General features: G+C 38.6%; 1 pseudogene; it reads right to left on the reverse strand.

Annotated features, from left to right (window-relative positions):
- Nucleotides 1-22,126: 22,126 nt before the first annotated feature.
- LOC123944914 lies at nt 22,127-24,175 on the reverse strand (annotated as a pseudogene).
- Between the last annotated feature and the right edge of the window lie 914 nt (nt 24,176-25,089).

Here is a 25,089-nt window from a genome sequence, read left to right on the forward strand (position 1 = left end):
ACAAAAATAGACACATAGATCTATAGAACAGAACAGATGCCCCAGAAATAAACCCATGATTATGTGGTCAATCAAACTTTGATAAAGGAGACAACGATACACAATGGAAAAAAGATAGCCTCTTCTATAAATGGTGTTTAAAAAATGGGAGAACTAGTTGCAGAAGAATGGAACTGGATTATTCTCTCACATCATACAAAAAAAAAAAAAAACAACACTAAAAATACATAAATAAATAATCTCAAAATGGAGTGAAGACCTAAATCTGAGACCTAAAACCATAAAAATCCTTGAAGAGAGCACAGTCAGTAATTTCCCTGACACTGTCCATGGCAACATTTTCCTAGGTAAGTCTCCTAAGGCAAGAGAAACAAAAGCAAAAATAAACTATTGGCACTATATCAAAATAAAACGTTTCTGCATAGCAAAAGAAAGAATCAACAAAACAGAGACAATCTACTGAATGGGAAAAGATATTCACAAGTGATATATCCAATAAAGGAATAGTATCCAAAATACATAAAAAACTTATACAACTCAATGCCAAACCTCCCAAAATAAAACAAAACAAAAAAACCTAATAATCTAATTAAATGGATTAAAAATGGGCAGAATCCATGAGCAGACATTTCTCCAAAGAAGACATACAGATGGATTACTCATAGGAAGAAGATGGAAGGCTCATCAAGCCATCCTGGAATTTGACTTTCTTAAAAATATTTTTACAACATGTACAGTATATCATTCACATAGAAGGTCACAAATATGTAATTTATATATGGTTATGCATGTTGAAACAATTTGAAGGATGGAGTGAGTTATTTAAAAAGCAAGGCATGGGGCACCTGGTTGGCTCAGTCAGTTAAGTGGCTGACTCTTGATTTTTGGCTCAGGTCATGATGTCATGGGCCTGGGATCCATCCCCACATCAGCCTCCATACTCAGCAAGTGCCTTTTTCTGCCCTTCCCCTCCACCTCACTAGAGCACACTCTCTCTTTCTAAAATAAATAAATAAATCTTAAAAAAAAAAACAACAACTAAGCAAAAAGCAAGATCCCTATTCCTTTGGTGTCATATAAGAATTCTTTTATGTTTATTTAAATTAATAATCTTAGGGCCCAGGGCATATGATATGCTCTGGGCTTATTAAATGAATGAATAAATAAATGAATAATATTTGGTTACTGAATATACCAGAAATCTTGGGTCACCATAACAACACAGTCTTTCCCTGTAAGTAGATATTTATAGGCAAGTCATATTCTAATTCGAAGCTTGCATGGGGAGCACATAATTATGACAGGAAAACGCCGTTATTGGTGTTAATATCCCTAGGGTACAACAGCCAAATCTAGTAATTTTCAGAGTGACATACTTGCCACAGGAGAGAGAAAAATTAGGTCTATGGGCTGGTGGACCCAGTCAACCACTGACTTGGCTTCTAGTCCTTTGGTTATTCCATCCCTTCACTATGTGAATTGGACAAATTATAAACTACTGGATTAAGATTTTTGCTTCCCAACTTTTATATTCCAGCCAGTCCTGCCTCATTCAGATTTTTTACAGGCTTTCCATTTCTTTTGTTTTTGCTTTTTTTTTCTTGACCCCATGTTTTGTTTTTCATAATTTCTACTTTCTACTTAGACATTTCTCAATGCAAAAATATTTATTTTCTTACAATGTCTTTATAATTTCATTTTGTTATTAAGTCTTTCAGTTATTGACAATCAATTTTGTATGGTATGAGGAAGGATGTACACTTTTTCCTAAATTGTCTTAAATGAATAATTATTGATTTCTGCTACATATTCTTAACCTTTTGTACATTCAACCATCTCCACAAAGGATGGAGGGAAAAAAAAAGGCTGAGAGATAACTTATTTTTATGAGCTAAGGATAACATTGTATGGAAGTGATTGCATCTATTATTGTGTTATTGAGATGTTGAGAAAGTTGGTTGACACCTCCTCTGGCTCTAATTTGTCTATATAAAGTTGCATAATTAACTCTGTATTGCTGACTTTTTTTTTTACTAATTAACTATTTCTATATCTAACTCATGTTCAATGCAAATATTCAAGGAAGTCTAAATGTTTTAATGCCCAGTCAGGTTGCATGAGTAAGAGTTAACTTTCTGTTACTCAGTTTTCTGTCTTAGGTCATATTGTGAAATCCCAAGAATAAAAACCTTATTATAAGGTTTCCTAATTTGAGTTTGGTTGATTAGAAATGACACTGGAAATTGGTCTGTGTGGGAGTATAGAAAAATCTATCACAGAATAAAAATAGCAATGGTGAAGGAACAAAAAAATCAAACCACAGACCATCATCAGGTTTTCAACATCATTAGTTTTATAGTATGGCTTTAGAATGAGATTTTGGTTCAATTTCAGGATATTTTGATACTGAAGTGAAGCCAATTCACTTTGAATTGGCTTCTTTTTCTGATGTCTTAAGAGAGGATTATCATTCAATATTTCAATAATAGTTTTGTGTGCTAATGAGAGTTTTCTACTATATTAGAAAGAAAATAATTCCATTCTGAATCTAGCAGGAAGAAGCAAGTTGAGATTGACTTTTCCTTTTTCAGTGTATTTGTGAAGACTGAACATCAGCAAATAGAGCAAATAAAGACTTTACAGAGTTGCAAAGGTATTTAGATATATGCTCTTCAAATATTTTGCAGCTGATGATGGGAAGGGAAGTAAATATCTCTTTATATATCTTAATCTGTTAGCCTATCTCATATAATATGTGGAATAGATTGATTATAATTTATGGGAAATTTAATGCTGTGTAAATGCTTACTATTTTTAAAATTTGGAATTTTTGAAAAAGAAAGCCAAAATATGAAATGTTTATCTTTTTAAACAAGGTAACAGAATATTCTAAAATATAATTTTGGGATTCATAACTTTACTTTTCTTTCTTCATGTAGCAGACAGCATTACATAGTATTAACAATAGACCATGTATGCATGTAAATTCTCATCAACAATGTTCTCAGTGTATATGGATAATTGTGTGTGTATTTTTTATTTTGTAGATATACGTGTGTGTGTGTATACAAAATAAAAAATACACAAATATAGATATACACACACACACATATATCTACAAAATAAAAAATACATGGGGTGCCTGGGTGGCTCAGTGCGTTAAGGCCTCTGCTTTCAGCTCAGGTCATGGTCTCAGGGTTCTGGGATCGAGCCCCACATTGGGCTCTCTGCTCTGCAGGGAGTCTGCTTCCCTTCCTCTCTCTCTCTCTGCCTGCCTCTCTGCCTCCTTGTGATCTCTGTCAGATAAATAAATAAAATCACTAAAAAAATGCACAAATACATATACACACACATATATCTACAAAATAAAAGATACACATGCGTGCGCGCACGCACACACACACACATATATATATATATATATAGTGCAACCATCACCACCATTATCTCAAGAACTTTTCCATCTTCTAAAGTGAAACTCTCTAACCATTAAACAGTAACTCCTCATCCATCCCCAGCCCTGGTAAGCACTATTCTACTTTCTGTCTCTAAGAATTTGACTATTCTAGGTACTGCACATAAGTAGGATCATATAATATTTGTCCTTTTGTGTCTGGTTTATTTTACACAGCATAATGGCCTCAAGTTTCATCCACGTTGTAGCATGTTTCCCCACTGAATGGATTTGGTATCCAGACTGAAGATCGTTTGACCATATATGCATGGGTTTCTCTCTGGGATTTCTATTCCATTGAACTACCATTGGTTCTTAGGTCATTATGATGCTCATTTGATCACTGCAGATTTGTAATAAGTTTGAAATCAGGAAGCATGAGACCTCCAACTTTGTTCATTTTTTAAGATTGTTTTAGCTAGTGACATAGAATTCTTTGAGATTCTATATGAATTTAGGATAGATTTTTCTAATTTTGGGGGGGGTTGATAGGGATTACATTATACCTGTGGATCACTTTGGGTGGTATTGACGTCTTAAAAATGTTAAGCCTTCCAATCCATGTACAAGCCGTGTCTTTCCAGTTGTTTATGTCTTTGAATTCTTTCAGCAACATTTTATAGACTTCAAAATATAAGCCTTTCAGCTTCTTGGTTATATTTATATTCTGAGTATTTTATTCTTTATGATGCGATTGTAAATGAGACTTCTTTCTTTTTAAGATCTACTTATTTATTTGAGAGAATGGGGAAGGGGCAGAGGGAGAGAATCTTTCAAGCAGACTTCCCACTGAGTGTGGAGCTGAACATGGGGCTCAATCTCAGGACCCTGAGAGCATGACTTGAGCCAAAAACAACAGTGAGATGCTCAACTGACTGACCCACCTAGGCACCCTTCATCAATGAGTTTTCTTAAAATCTTTTTTAGATTATTCATTGTTAATATATAGAAACTCTGTTGATATCTGTGTGCTGATTTTGTATCTTACAACTTTGTTGAATTCACTTATTCTAACAGTTTCTTTGTGGAATTTCCAAGGATTTCTATGTGTATAAGTTCATTTCAACTGCAGACAGAAAAAAAATTTACTTCTTCCTTTACAATTTTGTTGCCCTTATTATTATTATTATTATTATTATTATTATTTTCTTATTTAGTTGCTCTGGTTAGGACTTCAAGCACCTATGTTGAACAGAATACTATTTTTTTTTCTTTTTTTATAAAGGCCTGAGTCAGTATGGCCAAAGGAATCTGGAGGCTACAGAAGAATTTTAGATACCTGACAAGTGTTATACAAGAAAAGTGTTATGTGTAAGGACAGACTTTCAACACTGATGAGACCAGCTTGTTTCACAAGGATCCTGGCAAACAAATCTGTGTAACGCATATTGTGTTTCAGTTGATGAAATGTTTTGACCAGAGACTCACAGAAACTTAACCTGTGACCCACACCACAGAGTAATAGTTCAGTGTTCCCTAATTCAGTGCTCACAAGTTTAAAGTATATAACTACCATGAATAGTGAAAATTGATTATGTTCTCCAATATTATTGCCATATGGTCTCCACTTCCACTGCACTATTTGTGGTTGCCTATAAATGCTTTTCCTAGTGTTCTTTCCCTCTCCTCTTCATCTAGATACCTAGATTCAACCATTAAACCTTGACCAACATGTGAAATAATAGAAAATATATATATTGGCCTCTGGCCCTGGTTCCTGGCAGAGAGTTCCTGAAACCGTTGTAATTTCCCAAGTGGTAAGAGCACTAGGAACATTTGTTCTAATATTTGGTCTTTGACACTGGTTCCTTACACAGAGCTCCTAAGTCCTTTGGAATTTTCTGGCTCCTGGATGAGGACTGGTTTCCAGGAAGATGCTTGGAACTTTTAGCCTAAGCCACAACCCCAAGGAACAGAAGAGGTGCTGGAAATTGAGTTAACAATTGATCATACCTATGTGATGAAGTCTCCATAAAAATCCCAAAGGTATGGGATTCAGGGAGCTTCCAGGTTGATGTACACAACCACATGTTGGGAGAGTACTCAACTCCACAGGGATAGATGCTCCTGTGCTTAGACCACTTCCAGACCTTGTCTTATGGAGCTCTTCATCTGGCTGCTAATCTATATCCTTAATCATATACTGTATTTATAATAAGCACAATAAATGCAAGTAAGAGTTTTCTTGAGTTTAGTGAGTTTTTCTAGGAAATAATTGAATTCAAGGCGGGAGGGGAAATCATGAGAACCTCTGATTTGTAGCTAAGTTATGGGTAACCTAGGGACCTATTACTTGCAATTGAAAAGTTGAAGTGGGGTGCAGTCTTGTGGAACTGAGCCCTTAACTTGTGGAGTCTGCATTAATTCCAGCTAATATTAAAATTGAATTAAACTTTAGGATACCCAACAGGCATTGCAGAGAATTGCTTGGTTTGGGAAACACACACACACACACACACACACACACACACACACACACACACACACATCTGGTATCAGAAGTGCTGTCAGTACGGTAGTAGAGTAATGAGAGAGAAGCAGCACACAGAAGGAGTGTTGTTTTATCCTCCACACTCTGTAATTGCCAGAGAGTCTCTCTCTCTGTCTGGACCCCCAACCCTAGTGTACCTGAGGTATTCTTCTTCTTGTTAACACACCGTGTGTACACCTCTCTCTCAGCATTTATCACAACAATCTATTTGTTGATTTGTCTGTTTTCCCCATCCATTTTTAAGCTGTTTAGATGCAAGTTCCATGTATATATATGTATATATCATGTATATATATGTATATATATACATATTCCATGTATATATATGTATATGTATATATATCAGATAAAACAGTTTTAACATATTAAATTAAGTTTGTCTCCTTAAATATTTTAATAATTCCTCTACCTCCCTTTCTTTTTAATTTGAGCTATCTATAATAAAATTTTGCTGAACAAAAATAAACTGCAGCTTCGTCCAAATGGAATAATAATTAGAAATTTGGAACAAGCTATCTGAATTAATGTGTTTCTACTGTGCTCAGAATAATTATAGAATATTAGAACCAGAAGAAATACTAACTTATTTACACACGTGCTTATTAGGCTCTTCCAGGTTAGCTAAGAAGATAGGAAGGATAAAGATCTGAAATCGCTATCTGGGGCTGGAAAGGAAGGTCATGTGAGGAGAGTGCCATGTCCAGCCTCTGACAGCAGCTCTGTGATTAAACAACTCCTAGCTGTCTTCTCATGAACAGGCATACACTACTGCCAGAGCTGGAACTACTGATATAGAGCCACTGCTCTAATGGCTACCTATTCCCAGCTTGTCGTGAGCCATTATTTCTATCACTACTCTCTCCTGCCTAGGATAGCAAGTACTGATGTTCTCTACAAGCCTAAAACTCAAACCAAACCAAAATTCACAGGTTCAGGTTTCTTCAGATAGCTACTCTCCTTCCTGCTGCATGGACATCTGGTGCATGCCCACCTACTAAGATGCTGGTCACCCTGTAAATTAGTTGCCTTTTGCACAAGCACTTCCTTGATGAGTTAGAATGGTAAGGTATGTTCCAGCTTCTTAGAGGTCCTAAGAGTGTGGAATGAGCTTAAGTTACACCACTGGGAGCTCCTCCTTCACTGAACAGAGGCAGAAAGTGAAACCTAAAAAGTTAGATGATCACTGCAAGAAGGGTTCCATTCAAAGCCTACCCTGAAGCACATCATCTCCCCATAATAAGAAAATGACTCTTCGTCTCAGTCCTTTTGACCTATCCAAATGTTTGGAGTAAGCCCGCAAGGGCTGAATTAACAGATATATCAGGTTTATGGAATGTGTAAACATATTGCCAACGTATGTTTTATTAGAATTATTTGGCTTAAAAATTAAGGATGGTTATGGTTTCTGGATTGGTATGTAAGGACATTAGAGGGTCACCACTTTATCTTAACAACAGACACAAAGCTGAACAAACTGAAAAATCAACACTTTTTTTGGATCTTTAAGAGGATTAAGGTTAAGGGACAAACTGTTTCCAACAAAATTGGACAGATAGAGAATTACAATATACTGGAGTAGAAACCTCCCCAGGAACCAGTAATAGAGTCAGAAAATCTGAGCTGTATTGATAAATTTCTGGAGGCTAGGCCTGTACAAATCTGAGAATTAAAGGCTTTAAGGGAAACCAGTCATAGGGGACTGTCACACTTCTGTGACCTTACCATCAGGAGCTTGACTGGTGCTCACAGGAAATATCACAGTAAATTCCCTTCATGTTTCTGGCAGAGATAGCGGAAAGGAGTCATTTGGAAATATGCCAGAGCACTCTATTCTTCTTAACATGGTCTATCTTTGAGAAAAACTTAGTTAACCTGCTAGAAAACCTGCTGGGATTTTCTCTGAACCTATTTGACCTAAGGAGGAAAATACCCAACTTCAGCCTTTGTGGAGTTTAAAAAAAAAAAAAAAACCAACAAAACAAAAACCAGAAATAGTTGGGAAGTTCACAATCTAGAGGCATAGGCACACTAAAAGACTGAGACCTAACCATAGCACTGTAGAATGCTTCCGTCTCACTAGAACTACGACTACATTACCAAAGGCCTACTTACTGTTGTTCATTTCCCCTGGAACATCATATCCAGTAACCAGAGAAAATTACAAAGCATATTAAAAGGCAATAAACACAGTTTGAAGAGAAAAAGCAAGTACCAGAACTGACCATGACAGGGATGTTGGAATTTTCAGACAGGGAATTTAAAACAGTGAAGATTGGACATCAGGAGAAGACAGCAGAGTAGGAAGTTCCTAACCTCACTCTTCAGCCCCTGGATACAGCTAGAAAACACCAACATCAGTGTAAATAATCCAGAAAATGACCTGAAGACTAGCACAAGAGACTCCCCACAGCTAAATGTAGAGACAAGCCCACATTCAAGACAATAGGAAGGCCAGAGATATAGTCGGGAGTAAAATAGACCTGTGAGACTGTCTGCAGGAGGAAGGGATGCTGTGGGCTCAGGGAGGGGAGAGGAACAGACCTCACACCAGGCAGCCCAGGCATGGGAGATCCAAACTGGGAAAACAAATCAGCAATTATTTGGCTTTGAAAACCAGAGTGGGCAAACAATCAGTTCCACCTGGAACTTTAAAAACCAGGAGCTTGGTTCTAGGAGAGCCGGAGATAGCACAACAAACACCCCTCCTGAGATATAGCACAGAAGTAGCAGTTTGAGAAATGCCTAGAGTACACAGGAAGATTGATTGATTGATTGATTTCTTAATCTCAGAGTATGTGCTGGAGGGCAAGGATTTTTGGGAGACTTCACCCAGAACAAAACAGCTGGCAGGTACCATTTTGCTCCCCTGCACCCCAGCCTAAATACAGGGACACCTGAGGGAACTAGCATAGCATCAATACTCTAGAACTAGCTTGCAAACAGTATGCCTTGTTCCCACACAGTTCTCTGAAACCATACCTTCCATCCCAACCTGACTCCCTAGGAGTTTTCCAGGCAGCTACAGGTCCTGTTCAGCTGCAGGCCAGCTCTAATATTGCTGGCACCATGTGTCCTGCCCCCCACATTCTGCAGACCTGCTCCCACCAATGCACCCTTGGGGCAGAGCCCATCAAATGCACTGTTTCAAGCCTAGCACTGTGCAAGCAGTCCAATAGCAGCCAGCACTACTCCAAAGTGATTCCTTTCTGGGAAGAGGAGAAGATAACCACACACACCGGTTCCACTGTGGACCCAGCAATGAGCTAGGGGCAGACATCTGGTATGACTGCAGGCCCCATCCACCAATGAAAACTTCTCAAGGGAAAACACAGGCAAAGCACCCTGCAGTTTCGTGTTACTGCATGTTTAGCAAATGCCTGGTCTGACAACACGATTTTCAGGTGGTTCCACACTAATGCACTAACAACACAGAGACCAAACCCTGCATACAACAGGCAAAGAGAACCATTACAGATGACTGGACTGAAGGCAAACATGGCTCAGCCACATCAAAAGGGTACATACAACACATATAGGAGAAAACCCTAAAGTGCCAGTTTTTGTTGAACAAAGGACAGAGCACTACTTATGAAGGACCTCTCCTTCATAAGGCTACTACTTTCAAGAGCAGGAGATGTAGGTGACTTTTGTAATACATGGAAACAGACACAGAGAGTTAGACAAAATGAAGAAACAGGGAAAAAAGAAGGTTACAAATGAAAGAACACGACAAAATCACAGCAAGAGAGCTAAACGAAGTGGAGATTAGTAATATACCTGATACAGAATTTAAAGGAATGGTCATAAAAAGAGAAAAGAATGGAGGATCTAAAGGAGGTCCTGGAAAAGAGATAGAACACATAAAAAAGAACAAGTCAGAGATGAACATCTTAAGTAAAATTAAAAATATGCTAGGGAATAAATAGTAGACTAGAGGAAGTAGAGGAATGGATCAGTGATCTGGAGGGTAGAATAATAGAAAGGAATGAAGCTGAACAGCAGAGAGAAAAAAGAATTATAATAAATGAAAATAGACGAATGGAAATAAGTGACACCATCAAGTACAATAGCATTAGCATGACAGAGGTCCCAGAAGGAGAAGAGAGAGAAAAGAGAGCAGAAAGTTTATCTGAAGAAATAATAGCTGAAAGCTTCCTGAGTATGGGGAAAGAAATAGATATCCAGATCATGGAGGAACAGAGGGCCACCAACAAAATCAACAAAAGGAGGTCCACACCAAGACACATAGTAATTGAAATAACAAAAAGTACTGATAAAGAGAGAATATTTAAAGCTGCAAGAGAAACCAGTTACAGACAAGAAAATCCCATAAGGCTATCAGCTGATTTTTCAGCAGAAATTTTATAAACCAGAAGAAAGTGGCATCATATATTCAGGGAATGACAGGGAAAGAACCTGCAATCAAAAATACTTTATCCAGCAAGGCTATCATTCAGAATAAAAGGAGAAATAAAGAGTTAAAGGAACTCATCACCACTAAGGCCACTCTATAAGGAATGTTAAAGGGGACCCTTAGAGTAAAAAGGAAAGACCAAAAGTAAGAATAAGAAAAGTAGGAAGGAAAAAAAAAATAAAATAAAATTAAGTGAATCTGTAATTATCAGTGAAAGGATTTATCAATTAAAAGGATGTAAAATATGACACCATATACCTAAAATTTGGGGGGTGGGGAAAAAAGTAAAGAATGGGTTCAATCTTAAGAGACCATCAACTTAATATAGACTGCTGTATGCATGAGATGTTAGGTACAAACCTAATGGTAATTGAGAATCAAAATTAGTAATATATATGCAAAAAATAATGTGAAAAGAACTAAATAAATCACAAAACAAAGCCAGAAAACTGTGAGAGAAGAGAGCAAGAGAAGAATGGAAGAGAGAACTACACAAACAACCATAAAACAAGTAACAAAATGGCAGTAAGTACATACCTAGCAATAATTACTTTGAATTTAATAAACTAAATGATCCAATCAAAAGACATAGGGTGATGGCATGGATAAGAAAGGAAAAAACCATTGATATACTGCCCACAAGAGTCCCATTTCTGAGCACATGCAGATTGACAGTGAGAGAAGGAAAAGTATTTGTTATGCAAATAGAAATGAAATAAAAGCCAGGATAGCAAAACTTACATCAGGCAAAACAGACTTTAAAACAAAGATTGTAACAAGAGACAAAGAAGGACACTATATAATCATAAAGGGAACAAATCCAACGAGGAGCTCTAACAATTGTAAATATTTACGTAGCCAACATGTGAGAACCCAAATACATAAAGCAGCTAATAACACACTTAAAGGAAGTAATCCACACCAATACAATACTAGGGGAGTTTAACAATCCACTTACATCAATGGATAGATCACCTAAATAGAAAATCAACAAGGAAACATAGCTTTGAATGACACATAGAACTAGAGGATTTAACATATATATTCAAGACATTCCATCTTAAAAACAGCAGAATACACATTCTTTCAGGTGCGCATATTATACTCCCTAGAAGAGATGACATGTTAGGCCATAAAACAAGTCTCAACAAATTATAAAAGACTAGAATTTAACCATGCATCTTTTGACCACACCATTATGACACTAGAAATCAAGCACAAGTAAAAATCTGGAAAGAATGCAAATATACAGAGGCTTAATAACATGCTACTAAACAATGAATGGGTCAACCAAGACATCAAAGAGGAAATTAAAAAAAATACATGGAGACAGATGAAAATAAAAGCACAATGATCCAAATTCTTTGATGTTACAAAAGATGTTCTGAGAGGGAAGATGATAGCAGTACAGGCATACCTCCAGAAGCAAGAAAAATTAAATAAATAAACAAACAAACAAAAAACTCACCTTACACCTAAAGGATCTAGAAAAAGGACAAACAAAATCCAAATCAGTAGAAAGAAGGAAATAATAAAGATTAAAGCAGAAATAAACAATATAGAAACTTCAAAAACCAATAGAAGAGATCAATGATACCAGTAGATAAACAAATTTGAAATGAACAATGAGAAATAACAGCTAATGCCATGGAAACACAAAGGATTATATGGGATTACTATGAAAAATTATATTCAATAAATTGGGAAACCTAAAGAAAAGGATAAATCTTTGGAAGCATATAACCTCCTGAACTGGAACCAGAAGGAAGTGGAAAATTTGAACAGACCGATTTCCAGCAATGAAATTGAATAAAGAGAAATCAACAAAAAATCCAATTTATAATTGCCCCCTAAACTATAAAATATCTAGGAATAAACTTAAGCAAGGAGGTAAAAGACCTGTACTCTGAAAACTATAAACAGTGATGAAAAAAATTGAAAACACCAAGGAAAAATCATTCTGTGTTCATGGATTGGGAGAAATCCAATATTGTTAAAATGTCCACACTACCCAAAGTAATCTACAGATTTAATACAGTTTCTACCAAAATACCAACAACATTCTTTTAAAAGATTTTATTTATTTGAGAGAGAGAGATAGAGAGAAAGCACAAGTGGTAGGGGAGGGTAGAGGGACAAAAAGACTTCCTGCTGAGCAGGGAGCACAATACAGGATAGATCCCAGGACCCTGGGATCATGACTGAGCCGAAGGCAGACATTTAGCCAACTGAGCCATCCAGGCCCCCCAACAACATTGTTTACAGAACTAGAAAAAACAATCCTAAAATTTGTTGGGAACCACAACAGACCTGGAACAGCCAAAGAAATTATGAAAAAGTCAAATAAAACTGAAGGTATCATGATTGCAGATGTCAAGCTATATTACAAAGCTATAGTCATCAAGACAGTATGGTACTGACACAAAAATAGACCTATGGAACAGATTAGAAATCCCCCAAATAAATACTTGGTTATATGCTCAATTAATTTTCAACAAAGGAGGCAAGACATTGCCATGGGGAAAAGTTTCAACAAATGGTTTTGAGAAAACTGGACAGCTACATGCAAAAGAATAAAAGTGGACCCCTTTCTTACACCATATACAAAAATACTTTTAAAAATAGATTAAAGACCTAAATGCAAAACTTGAAACCATAAAAATCCTATAGTAAACATGGGCAGCAACCTTTTCAACATTGGCCATAACAACTTTTTTTCCAGATATGTCTCCTGGGGAAAGGGACACAAAAGCAAAAATAAACTATTGGGACTATATCAAAATAAAAAGCTTCTGCACAGTGAAGTAAACAATCAATAAAACTAAAAGGCAACCTAGTGAATGGGAGCAGGTATTTGGAAATGACCTATTTGATAAAGGATTAGTATTCAAAATATATAAAGAACTTATAAGGCTCAATGCTCAAAAACCAAATATTCCAATTTATAAATGGGCTGAAGATATGAACAGGCATTTCTCCACAGAAGACACTCATAAGGCCAACAGACACATGAAAAAAATGTTCATTATCATGTACTCTCAAGGAAATGCAAATTAAAACTACAATGAGATATCAACTCATACTTGTCAGAATGGCTAACATCAAAAACATAAAAAATAAGCGTTGGTGAAGATGGGGATAAAAAGGAAACCTCGTGCACCCTTGGTGAGAATGTAAACTGGTACAGTCACTGGGGAAAACAGAATGAAGTTTTCTCAAAAAAATTAAAAATAGAACTATTATATAATCCAGTAATCCCACTCCTGGGTATTTTCCCCAAAGAATATGAAAATATGGAAAAATGTTCCATGCTCCTGGATTGGAAGAATAAATATTGTGAAAATGTCTATGCTACCTAAAGCAATCTACACATTTAATGCAATCCCTATCAAAATACCATCCATTTTTTTCAAAGAAATGGAACAAATAATCCTAAAATTTATATGGAACCAGAAAAGACCTCGAATAGCCAAAGGAATATTGAAGAACAAAGCCAAAGTTGGTGGCATCACAATTCCGGACTTCAAGCTCTATTACAAAGCTGTCATCATCAAGACAGCATGGTACTGGCACAAAAACAGACACATAGATCAGTGGAACAGAATAGAGAGCCCAGAAATCGACCCTCAACTCTATGGTCAACTAATCTTCGACAAAGCAGGAAAGAATGTCCAATGGAAAAAAGACAGCCTCTTCAATAAATGGTGCTGGGAAAATTGGACAGCCACATGCAGAAAAATGAAATTGGACCACTTCCTTCGGCTCGGGTCGTGGTCTCAGGGTCCTGGGATTGAGTCCCGCATCGGGCTCTCCGCTTGGCGGGGAGCCTGCTTCCCTCTCTCTCTCTCTGCCTGCCTCTCTGTCTACTTGTGATCTCTCTCTGTCAAATAAATAAAATAAAAAAAAATCTTTAAAAAAAAAAATAGACTCCAAATGGATGAAGGACCTCAATGTGAGAAAGGAATCCATCAAAATCCTTGAGGAGAATGCAGGCAGCAACCTCTTTGACCTCAGCCGTAGCAACATCTTCCTAGGAACAACGGCAAAGGCAAGGGAAGCAAGGGCAAAAATGAACTATTGCGATTTCATCAAGATCAAAAGCTTTTGCACAGCAAAGGAAACAGTTAACAAAACCAAAAGACAACTGACAGAATGGGAGAAGATATTTGCAAACGACATATCAGATAAAGGGCTAGTATCCAAAATCTATAAGGAACTTAGCAAACTCAACACCCAAAGAACAAACAATCCAATCAAGAAATGGGCAGAGGACATGAACAGACATTTCTGCAAAGAAGACATCCAGATGGCCAACAGACACATGAAAAAGTGCTCCACGTCACTCGGCATCAGGGAAATACAAATCAAAACCACAATGAGATATCACCTCACACCAGTCAGAATGGCTAAAATTAACAAGTCAGGAAATGACAGATGCTGGAGAGGATGTGGAGAAAGGGGAACCCTCCTCCACTGTTGGTGGGAATGCGAGCTGGTGCAACCACTCTGGAAAAGAGCACGGAGGTTCCTCAAAATGTTGAAAATAGAACTACCCTATGACCCAGCAATTGCACTACTGGGTATTTACCCTAAAGATACAAACATAGTGATCCGAAAGGGCACGTGTACTCGAATGTTTATAGCAGCAATGTCTACAATAGCCAGACTATGGAAAGAACCTAGATGTCCATCAACAGATGAATGGATAAAGAAGAGGTGGTATATATACACAATGGAATACTATGCAGCCATCAAAAGAAATGAAATCTTGCCATTTGCGATGACATGGATGGAACTAGAGCGTATCATGCTTAGTGAAATAAGTCAATCGGAGAAAGACAACTATCCTATGATCTCCCTGATATGAGGACATGGAGAAGCAACATGGGGGGTTAGGGGGATAGGAGAAGAATAAATGAAACAAGATGGGATTGGGAGGGAAACAAACCATAAATGACTCTTAATCTCACAAAACAAACTGGGGGTTGCTGGGGGGAGGTGGGATTGGGAGAGGGGGAGCGGGCTATGGACATTGGGGAGGGGAGGTGAACCATAAGAGACTATGGACTCTGAAAAACAACCTGAGGGTTTTGAAGGGTCAGGGGTGGGAGGTTGGGTCAACCTGAGGGTTTTGAAGGGGCAGGGGTGGGAGGGTGGGGGAACAGGTGGTGGGTAATGGGGAGGGCACGTTTTGCATGGAGCACTGGGTGTTGTGCAAAAAGAATGAATACTGTTACGCTGAAAAAATAAATAAAATGGAAAAAAAAAAAGAATACCAAGTAGTCCAGAAAGGGTAAAATTATGTAAAATGTATATTTTATGAAAAAATAACATCATGTTCTAAGAAAAAATAAAAGAATATGAAAATACTAATTGGCTAAGATATGTGTACCCTATGTTTATGGCAGCATTATTTATTATATCTAAATTATGGAAGCAATCCAAGTATTCATCAATAGATGAACGGCTAAAGAAGTGGGAGAATATATATGTGTGTGTGTATATATATATATAGATAGATATAGATATAGATATAGATATAGATATAGATTACATTATGTATCTATATCTATATATTACATTATATATCTATATATAATATAATACTCAGCCATAAAAAGAATGAAATCTTGCCACTTACAACAACATGAAGGAATCTAAAAAGTAAAATGTTAAGTGAAATAAGTCAGAGAAAGACAAATACATGAATTCATTTGTATGTAGAGTTTAAGAAATGAAACAAATGATCAAAGAAAATGAGACAAACCAAAAAAAAATGACTTTTAATATAGAACAAACTGAAGGTTACCAGAAGGAAGGTGGGTGGAGGATGGGTGGAATTGGTGACCAGGACTAAGAGTACAGTTATCACAATGAGCACTGAGTAATGCATAGAATTGTTAAGTCATTTTATTATACACCTGAAACTAATATAACACTGTATGTTAAATATACTGGAATTCTTTAAAATGTAATTTTAAAAACCAACTATGATTAATATGCTAAGGGCTCCAGTACATAAATTAGACAGCATACAAGAACAGAGAGGCAGAGAGATGGAAATCCTAAGGAAAAAAACAATGCCAAAGATAGTAACAGTGCCAGAAACAAAGAGTGACTTTTTGGGCTCATTAACAGACTGGACATGCAAAAGATCTTGGAGCTTGAGGATGTATAAATAAAAACCTCTAAGAGTAAAAAATATGGGAATAAAGAATGAAAAACTGAACAGAATATCCAAGAATGTGGGACAACTATAAAAGATGTAACATATGTGCAATGGGAATACCAAAGGATAAGAGAGAAAGGAGTAGAAATGAAACTGAAGCAATAATGACTGAGAACTTCTCCAAATTAATGTCACACATCAAACTGCATATCCAGGAAGCTTAGAAAACAAGCAGGATAAATACAAACCCAAAGCAAAACAAACCAAACAAAAAAACCTCATACACATGGCAACCACTAAAAATAGCTAAAAGAAAATATAGTTAATATGTTAAGAAAAGAGATAACTTGGAACAAAAGAAAAATGCTTAATTAAAAACAACATGACAGAAAAAGAGGGGAAGACAAAAATAGAAAAAATTGGGGTGACAGATAGAAAATAGTAACATGATAAATATTAATCCAATTATGTCAGTAATCACCTTGAATGTCAATCATCTAAATATGACAGTAAAAAAATCATCAGAATGGATTAAAAAAAACCCAACTCTATGTAGTCTGTAAGAAAACAACTTTATTTATTTACTTATTTATCTTAAAAAATTTTTAGGTATTTATTTGACAGAGAGAGACACAGCGAGAGAGGGAACACAAGCAGGGGGAGTGGGAGAGGGAGAAGCAGGCCTCCTGCTGAGCAGAGAGCCCCATGCGGGGCTGGATCCCAAGACCCCAGGACCACGACCTGAACAGAAGGCAGATACCCAACCACTGAGCCACCCAGGGGCCTGTGGCTCAGTGGATTAAGCCGCTGCCTTCGGCTCGGGTCATGATCTCAGGGTCCTGGGATCAAGCCCCGCATTGGGCTCTCTGCTCCGCAGGGAGCCTGCTTCCTCCTCTCTCTCTGCCTGCCTCTCTGCCTACTTGTGATCTTTCTCTCTGTCAAATAAATAAATAAAATCTTAAAAAAAAAAAAAGAAAACAACTTTAAAACATAAAGACATACATAAATTAAAAGTAAGTTAATAAAGAAATATTTAATGCTAATATTGATCAGAAGGAAATGAAGATTATAATACTAATATTAGACTGAACAAACATGGAAGCAAGGGAAGTCAGTCTCCAAGGAAACATAACAGTTCTTAGTGTGTGTGAACTTAATAAACAATCATCAAAATATATGAGGCCAAAATTTATGAGGCAAAAACTGGTAGAAGTACTAAGAGAAATAGATGAATACATTATTTATATTTGGAGACTTCAGCACCCCTTTATCAGAAATGGATAGATCTAGCAGGCAGAAAATCAGTAAGGACACAAATGAAATCAACATTGCTATTAATCACCTGGCTATAATGGACATCCATAGACTATTTCATCTAACAGCAGACAGACATTCTTCTCAAGCTCATATGGAACATTAATCGAGATAGACCACATGCTGGACCAAATACAAACCATGACCAAATGGGATTTATTACAGGTATGCAAGATTGGTTTACCATCTGAAAATCAATTAATGTAATACTTCACAGCAACAGGCTAAATAAAATCACATGATCATATCAAATCATATCAATAGATGCAAAAAAAAGTATTTGACAAAATCCAATACCCATTCATGATAAAAACTCCCTGTAAACTAGGAATAGAGGGGAATTTCCTCAACCTGGTAAAGAATATCTATTAAAAAAACTCTACAGCTAACATTATACTTAATGATGAGAAAATAGAAGCTTTCCCATTAAGATCAGGAATAAAGCAGGGATGTCTCTCTCACCATTCTTTTTCAATACTGCACTAGAAGTATTAGCTAATGCAGTATAATAATGAAAGGAAATTAAAAGTATATAGACAGGGAAGGAAGAAATAAAAATGTCTTGTTTGGCATTATTATCTATGTAAAAAATCCAAATGAATCCATAAAAATATTCTGGAACTAATAAATGATTATTGTAAGGTTTTAAGATATAATATTGATGTACATAAGTCAATAGCTTTCCTATATACCAGCAGCAATTAACAGGTGAAATTTGAAACTGAAAATGTAACATCATTTACATTAGAAATGTCAAAAATGAAATATTTAGATATAAATGTATGAAAAGTACAAATTCTACATGAAGAAACAAAAAAATCTGATGAATCAAAGATGAAATAAAATTAATTTCTGGTCTATCTATGAAAGATATTTTTGAGAGAATGAAGAAAGAAACTATAGATTTAGAGAAAATATTTATAAAAGATATACCTGATAAAGAGCTATTATTCAAAATATATAAAGAACTCTTTTTTTAAAAAATCTTAAAACTCAAGAGGATAATAACCAAAAAAAAAAAAAAAAAAAAAGGCACCTGGGTGGCTCAGTGGATTAAGTCTGCCTTCGGCTCAGGTCATGATCTCCGGGTCCTGGGATTGGGATTGAGTTCCATATCTGGCTCTCTGCTCAGCAGGGAGCCTGCTTCCTCCTCTCTCTCTCTCTGCCTGCCTTTCTGCCTACTTGTGATCTCTCTCTGTCAAATAAATAAATAAAATCTTTAAAAAGAAAAAAAAAAAGGAGAGAGACTGAAAATAAACCAATGATCTTAACAGACACCTCACCAAAGAAAAGATATAAATGGCAAATAAACATGAAAAAAAAATGCTGCACATCATATGTCATCAGAAAATGTGAATTATAACAATAAGATACCACTATACACCTATTAGAAAGGCCAAAATCTGGGACATTGACAACAGCAAAGGCTGGCAAGGCTGTGGAGCAACAGGAATTCTCATTTATTCTGGTGGGAATACAAAACAGTGGATTCACTTTGAATGACTATTTGGTGTGTTTTTTTTTTTCTTTCAAGCTGAACATACTCTTCCCACACAACCTAGTCATTACATTACTTGATATTTACTCAAAGCATTCGGAAACTTATACCCCCACAACCCTGTTCTTAAATGTTTAGAGCAACATTATTCATAATTACCAAAACTTAGAAGCAACTAAGATGTTCTTTAGTGGGTGAATGGAGAAACTATGATACATCTAAACCATGGAATATTGTTCAGCACTATAAAGAAATGACTTATCAAGCTATGAAAAGTCACAGAGGAAAGTTAAACACGTATTACTAAGTGAAAAAAGCCAATATGAAAAAACTATACACTGTATGATTGTAAAGATATTCTGGATAAAGCAAAATTATGGAGACAGTAAAAAAAGATCAGTGGTTGCCAGGAGTTGGGGGACAGATGAATAGGTGAATTACCAGGATTTTAGGGTAGTGAAACAATGCTGTATGATACTACAGTAGTAAATATATATCATTATACATTTGTCCAAACCCCCAGAACATACACCAAGAGTGAACCCTATTGTAAACTGTGGACTTTGGGTGGTAATGATCTGGGGTCCTCAGTTATAACCAATGTACTAATCTGGGTGGGGGGATGTTGATAATGTGGGGAGGGCAAGGAGTAGAAAGGAAATCTCTGTACCTTTCTCTCATATTTGCTTTAAACCTAAAACTGCTCTAAAAATAGTCTTTAAAAAAAATTAAGAATGGCTCATATAATTGAAACACTGACTAAATGGGTCCACAACACGTTATTTTCTTTTTTGTTTGTTTTTTTTTGTTTTTGTTTTGGGTTTTTTTCCCAAAAATTTTATTGGGGGGAAACTACAAAACATTTACAATACAATGTTTACAGTCACAATTTGTAGTGAACTGATTCCCCAAAATATATTACAACTCAAGTTGACGTATCTTGTTACATTCAAAAACCTACTTCTGTCAAAGTAGTCCTGAGTACATACATACATACTGCTCCAACCGTACCTACGTACAAACTAAAGCTACTGCTCATTCATCCACTGTCCAGGAAAGCATTCCTGCCTTTCTACACACGGGAAAAAAAAATATACAAGTTTTGGAATTTTATGTAATTAAAACAAGGCATATTCATGTACTACACCATTCTTAGTACTAAGAGGTGGCCTCTTTAGATCTATATAAGAAAGTGGTAAATATCTTCTCCTTTTGTGCAGTTGAACCCATCCTACATTCAAATTCTCTCAAGCACTGAGAGAAAAATACTTTTTTGGTTGAGGAAGATTTAAGGCAAGTTCTGGCCCTTTCCAAAGGCACTGTGAGACTAACCCCCCACCTCATTATTGCTACATGTCTTTAAACGCAGAGTATGTCACAGTAGAATTGGTGGGATAAACAAAAAACAAAATTTTGCTTCTTGCTAATTTAAAAAGCTGGAATGACAAAAAGCATGCCACATTTAAGCCTGCTTGCAAAGTATGTGGTCAACTTTTTTTTCTTTAAAGTTGGATGGGCTACACCCATTATACATTCTAAGAAAACTCATAAGATATTCCTCAAACTACTTCCACAGCATCAGGATAGATTTCTGTAAAGAAATCATGCAATCTTTCAAAACAAGGAAAGAAATTAATGAAATAAATATTACATACAATCTCTTAAATTAAGATTTTTTTACTCATTTACAATAAAATAACCAAGTGAAGTTACAAAAGGCATATATTACTGTGAAAAGAACATACACTCCACATTTTGGCGATTAATAATGGCAATCATAATTTAACATAATAAAAGAATATATATCTATTGCTTTTCATCATACTTGATAAATACAGTATGAACAAAAATTTCAGTGTATACTTTTCACAAAATAATAAATAGGTTAAATAGTTTTTTTCATATTGAGTTGGGGTGCAGTGGTGTGAATCAACTCAAAACAGCTAAAAATTCAGCAGTTATTCCCCCAAATGATTAGGAACTAAGCTCTGCCCAAGGCTTCCAGAAAGAGCAGAGAAAATGGTTCTAAAATTAAACATCCACTAAGTGATGGCAAAAAAACAGTAACCAGTAGGAAACTTTGGAATGCACGTTTGTTTTTGTTTTTTTTTCCAGACATAAAGAATTTTGTGTCAAACAAAAACCTGTGGAGTGGAGGACTACAATCAAGGCATATTCCTGATAGAATATTGGATTCCAGAAGCTTAGAGGTTTAGCAAGGTGGTGGCTGGCTGTTTGTTTACACTGGTCTGAAGACAAACGACAATTAAGAACTTCTCTCACATAAGAGTTCCCACATCTGGACTGTAACTAATGCTTTTCAAGTGAAGATACGGAATGGTGGTTGGTAGCTGCTGGTGCTGGGTTGATTTTTTTTCCCCCAAAAGTCCCAAACTCTTAGGAGACCTAAAAAAGTTTTAAGTGTTTGGTATCTTGTTCTGTTCGCATCACACCTACCCTGTTGTATTTTGTTCATCAATACAAAAGTTCATTGCCTTTTTTTTTTTTTTTTTTGCTCAACAAGAATGAAACTTCATAATAATAATAAAAATAATAAATAAAAAAAAAGAGAGAAAACCGAAAGGGGAGGGGTGGGGCCCCTCCCGGCACACAAGTTCGAGTCCAAGTGCTCGGTGCGGCCCGCAGACTCTGCTCATGGCCTGTCACCCCCCAGTCCAGCGCCCCTCCCTGCCCTTAACAAGGACTCCAGGTGGCAGGGGCGCCCTCCAACAACCGACAGAACAACCTTCCCCCTTCCTCCTCCTCCTCGCTGGCGCCCTCTTGCCTCAATCATCAGAGATGGGCAGGCAGCGGCCAGGGTCAAGGCTGGGGGACTCGGAGCCGCTGAGACTGCCCGAGCTGAGTGAGCCGCTCAAGTATCTGTCAGGGTCCGACAGCGAGTCCGGGGTGCTAGGGGACGCGTCGAAGACGGGCAAATCGGACAGGCGGCGCGGCAGCTGGAAGTTGAAGGGCGGCGAGGGCGGCGCGGTGGCACTGGCAGGGAGGGGCGCGCTGGGCGGCGCCGGGGGCTGCACGGGGGTACCTGCTGCTGCTGCTGCTGGCTGGCTGCGATAATAGGCAGCGGCCACGGAGGCGAAGTTGTGGGTCTGGATGCCAAGCGGCGTGATGAAGCTGCTCAGTTACGGGCCAAACGCAAAGGCGTTGTTAGCGCACGAGGCGGACCGGCAGGCTGCGCACCGAGCGCCGGGCGCCAGCAGGTCCTCCGCGCCCCCTGTGCGGTACAGCAACGCCGCCGAGGGCCGCAGCCGCCGCGGAGGCACAGCAAGTCCGAGCGCCTGTGGGCGTGGAGGCTGCGGAGGCGCATGAGCAGGACAGAGCCGAAGAGGAGCAGGACGAAGCGGCAGAGGAGGAGGAGGAGGCTGAGGAGCAAGAGGGTGGCGGCGGCGGTGCGCGACGTGGGCTGTTGAGCAGCAGCGGCGACTCGAGGCCCCCCGGGGGCTGGTAGTGGCCCGACGGAAAGCCTGAGAAGCTGAGGCTGTGATGCAGCTTGGGCAGCGGCTTCCGGGAGAAGCCGAGGTGCAGCGCGTCCCGCACGCTTAAGGCGCGCAGGTCCCCAGAGACGCCCCCAGACGGCGCTGGCCGCCGCTCCTCTGCGTTGTGGATGAAGTGGCAGCGCGGCCAGTAGAGGCAGAAGCTGATGGTGTAGAAGGTGTGGCACAACTCGGTCTTGTACTTGCAGTGCCGTGTCAGGCTGGGTAGCTCCTGGAAGCAGTGCGCGAACTGGCACTTCTCGCTGTAGTTGCACGTGCAGCTCTCCTGGAAGGGCCGGCACAGCTCAGTCTTGTGGAGCATCGAGTTAATCTGGGAGCCGCCACCCCCGTGCTGCTGCTGCTGCTGGTGCTGCTGCGCTGGTGCTGGTGCTGGTGCTGCTGGTGCTGGTGCTGGTGCTGGTGCTGGTGCTGCTGCTGCTGCTGCTGCTGCTAGTGCAAGAGGTGCTGGTGCAAGAGGTGCTGGCTGCGCTTGCCCTTGCTGAAGGAGCGGTACTGAAATTTGTTCTCCTTGTTAAGCAGGGCCGTGCCTCCGCCCCCTGACAACTCCTTGAGGATCCTGTAGGAGGCGGGGCCGCCCGCCGCCCAGCTGCCATAGTTGCTGCGGTTAGCCCCGCCCAGGAACTTGGGCGAGCAGCTGCTGGGCCTAGGCGCGGGGTGGGCAGAGAAAGCAGGTCGTGAAGCCCGAGCTAGGGGCAGCGGCCACGGGGGTCCCCACCGGCTTCTTGTCCAGCATGTTCAGATTGAGATTGGCCACGGATTTCTCCGTCTTGCACAGGAAGTCGATATCGTAGAAGGCAGACAGAAGTGTCATCGACATGTTTCTGGATCTTGTAATGGTCGGAGTTGCAGGCACGGAGGTCCGGAGGAGCCCTCCGGGCGGCAAGGCCGGCTGGAGCTACGACGAAGAACGGGTGACCGGCGGGGGAGGGACCGAAAGTTTGCCGGGGGACGAGACAAGAGGGAAAGGGAAGCAGCGCGGCCTGGTTTGAGGGTGCCCGGGGGTGCGGAGTGGGGGGAAAGAGGAGAGAGAAAAAAGAGCGCTCCTCCACTCCCCGGGGATGCTCGGCACGCCCCCCACCACCAACCCGTGCGGGGAGCCGGCGACAGTTCGCAGACTGCTGGACCACAGCACGTTATTTTCATTTGTCATTTCATTTGTTTTCATTAACTTTAATCTAAATAAATGAGTTGGTGCCTAAAAATAAATGTCACACCACAAGGAAAACTGGTGTGAATCTTACCAGAGCTGCCGTTATGTGAAGCTCTTAGTATTTGGTTTAGAAGTTGGAAGCAAGGTAATATGGAAGGTAGAAATTCATTTAATTGATATTTATTGAGAACTAAGTTTGTGTTGGACACTGTACTAAGCTTTGAAATTAGCAGTAAATAAGGAAGATATAGTTCCTGCTCTCATGGATCATAAGTAATATATATTCAGTAGACCTATTTTCCCTTTTCTTAGAATGAAGAGTAGGGCAAATGATGGAATGAGGGTTTTAAACTAAGTCATAGAGAGTATTCTACCACAGTTTTCTAATTAAAGTATAAATGAATAACCTTAAGCAACCAAAATAGGAATCTGAACTTTAAAAATGATGATTTGACTCCAATTTTAACCAAAATTGTGAGTCAGAATAATCCCATAGGATATTTTCAATAATTAATGGCTCTGATGCTCATTAGGGTATCTTCCTTTTCCTTCTCCCCCTACTATCATTTCCCCTGATTAAAAAGAAAGTAAAACGAAACCAAAAATCTCTCAACAAATATTAGTAGTCAACATCTTAATTATTGGCTTGATTTTCAGCTTTCAAAAACTCAGTGATATGTGATTATAAATCTCAGACCCCATAGTCCTGGGCAGTTGCCAGTTTGCATCACTAAAGACTCGTTATTGCCTCAGCAAGTGTCCATCCAAGTCATTCAGCACCAGGCCAATGGTAAAGAATCTGTCTTAATTCCACCTCTGATTTCCAGCAGATTCAAAGTTTCCTGAAACCCATTAAAACCCCAGAAGGGGGCACCTGGGTGGCTCAGTGGGTTAAAGCCTCTGCCTTCAACTTAGGTCATGATCCCAGGGTCCTGGGATCAAGCCCCACATCGGGCTCTCTGCTCAGCGGAGAGCCTGCTTCCTCCTCTCTCTCTCTCTCCGCCTGCCTCTCTGCCTACTTGTGATCTATATCTGTCAAATTAAAAAAAAAAAAATCTTTAAAACCCCAGAAGGATAGGCTCATGCA

The sequence above is a fragment of the Meles meles genome, chromosome 1, assembly GCF_922984935.1.
Source record: "Meles meles chromosome 1, mMelMel3.1 paternal haplotype, whole genome shotgun sequence".
NCBI classification, from domain to species: domain Eukaryota; kingdom Metazoa; phylum Chordata; class Mammalia; order Carnivora; family Mustelidae; genus Meles; species Meles meles.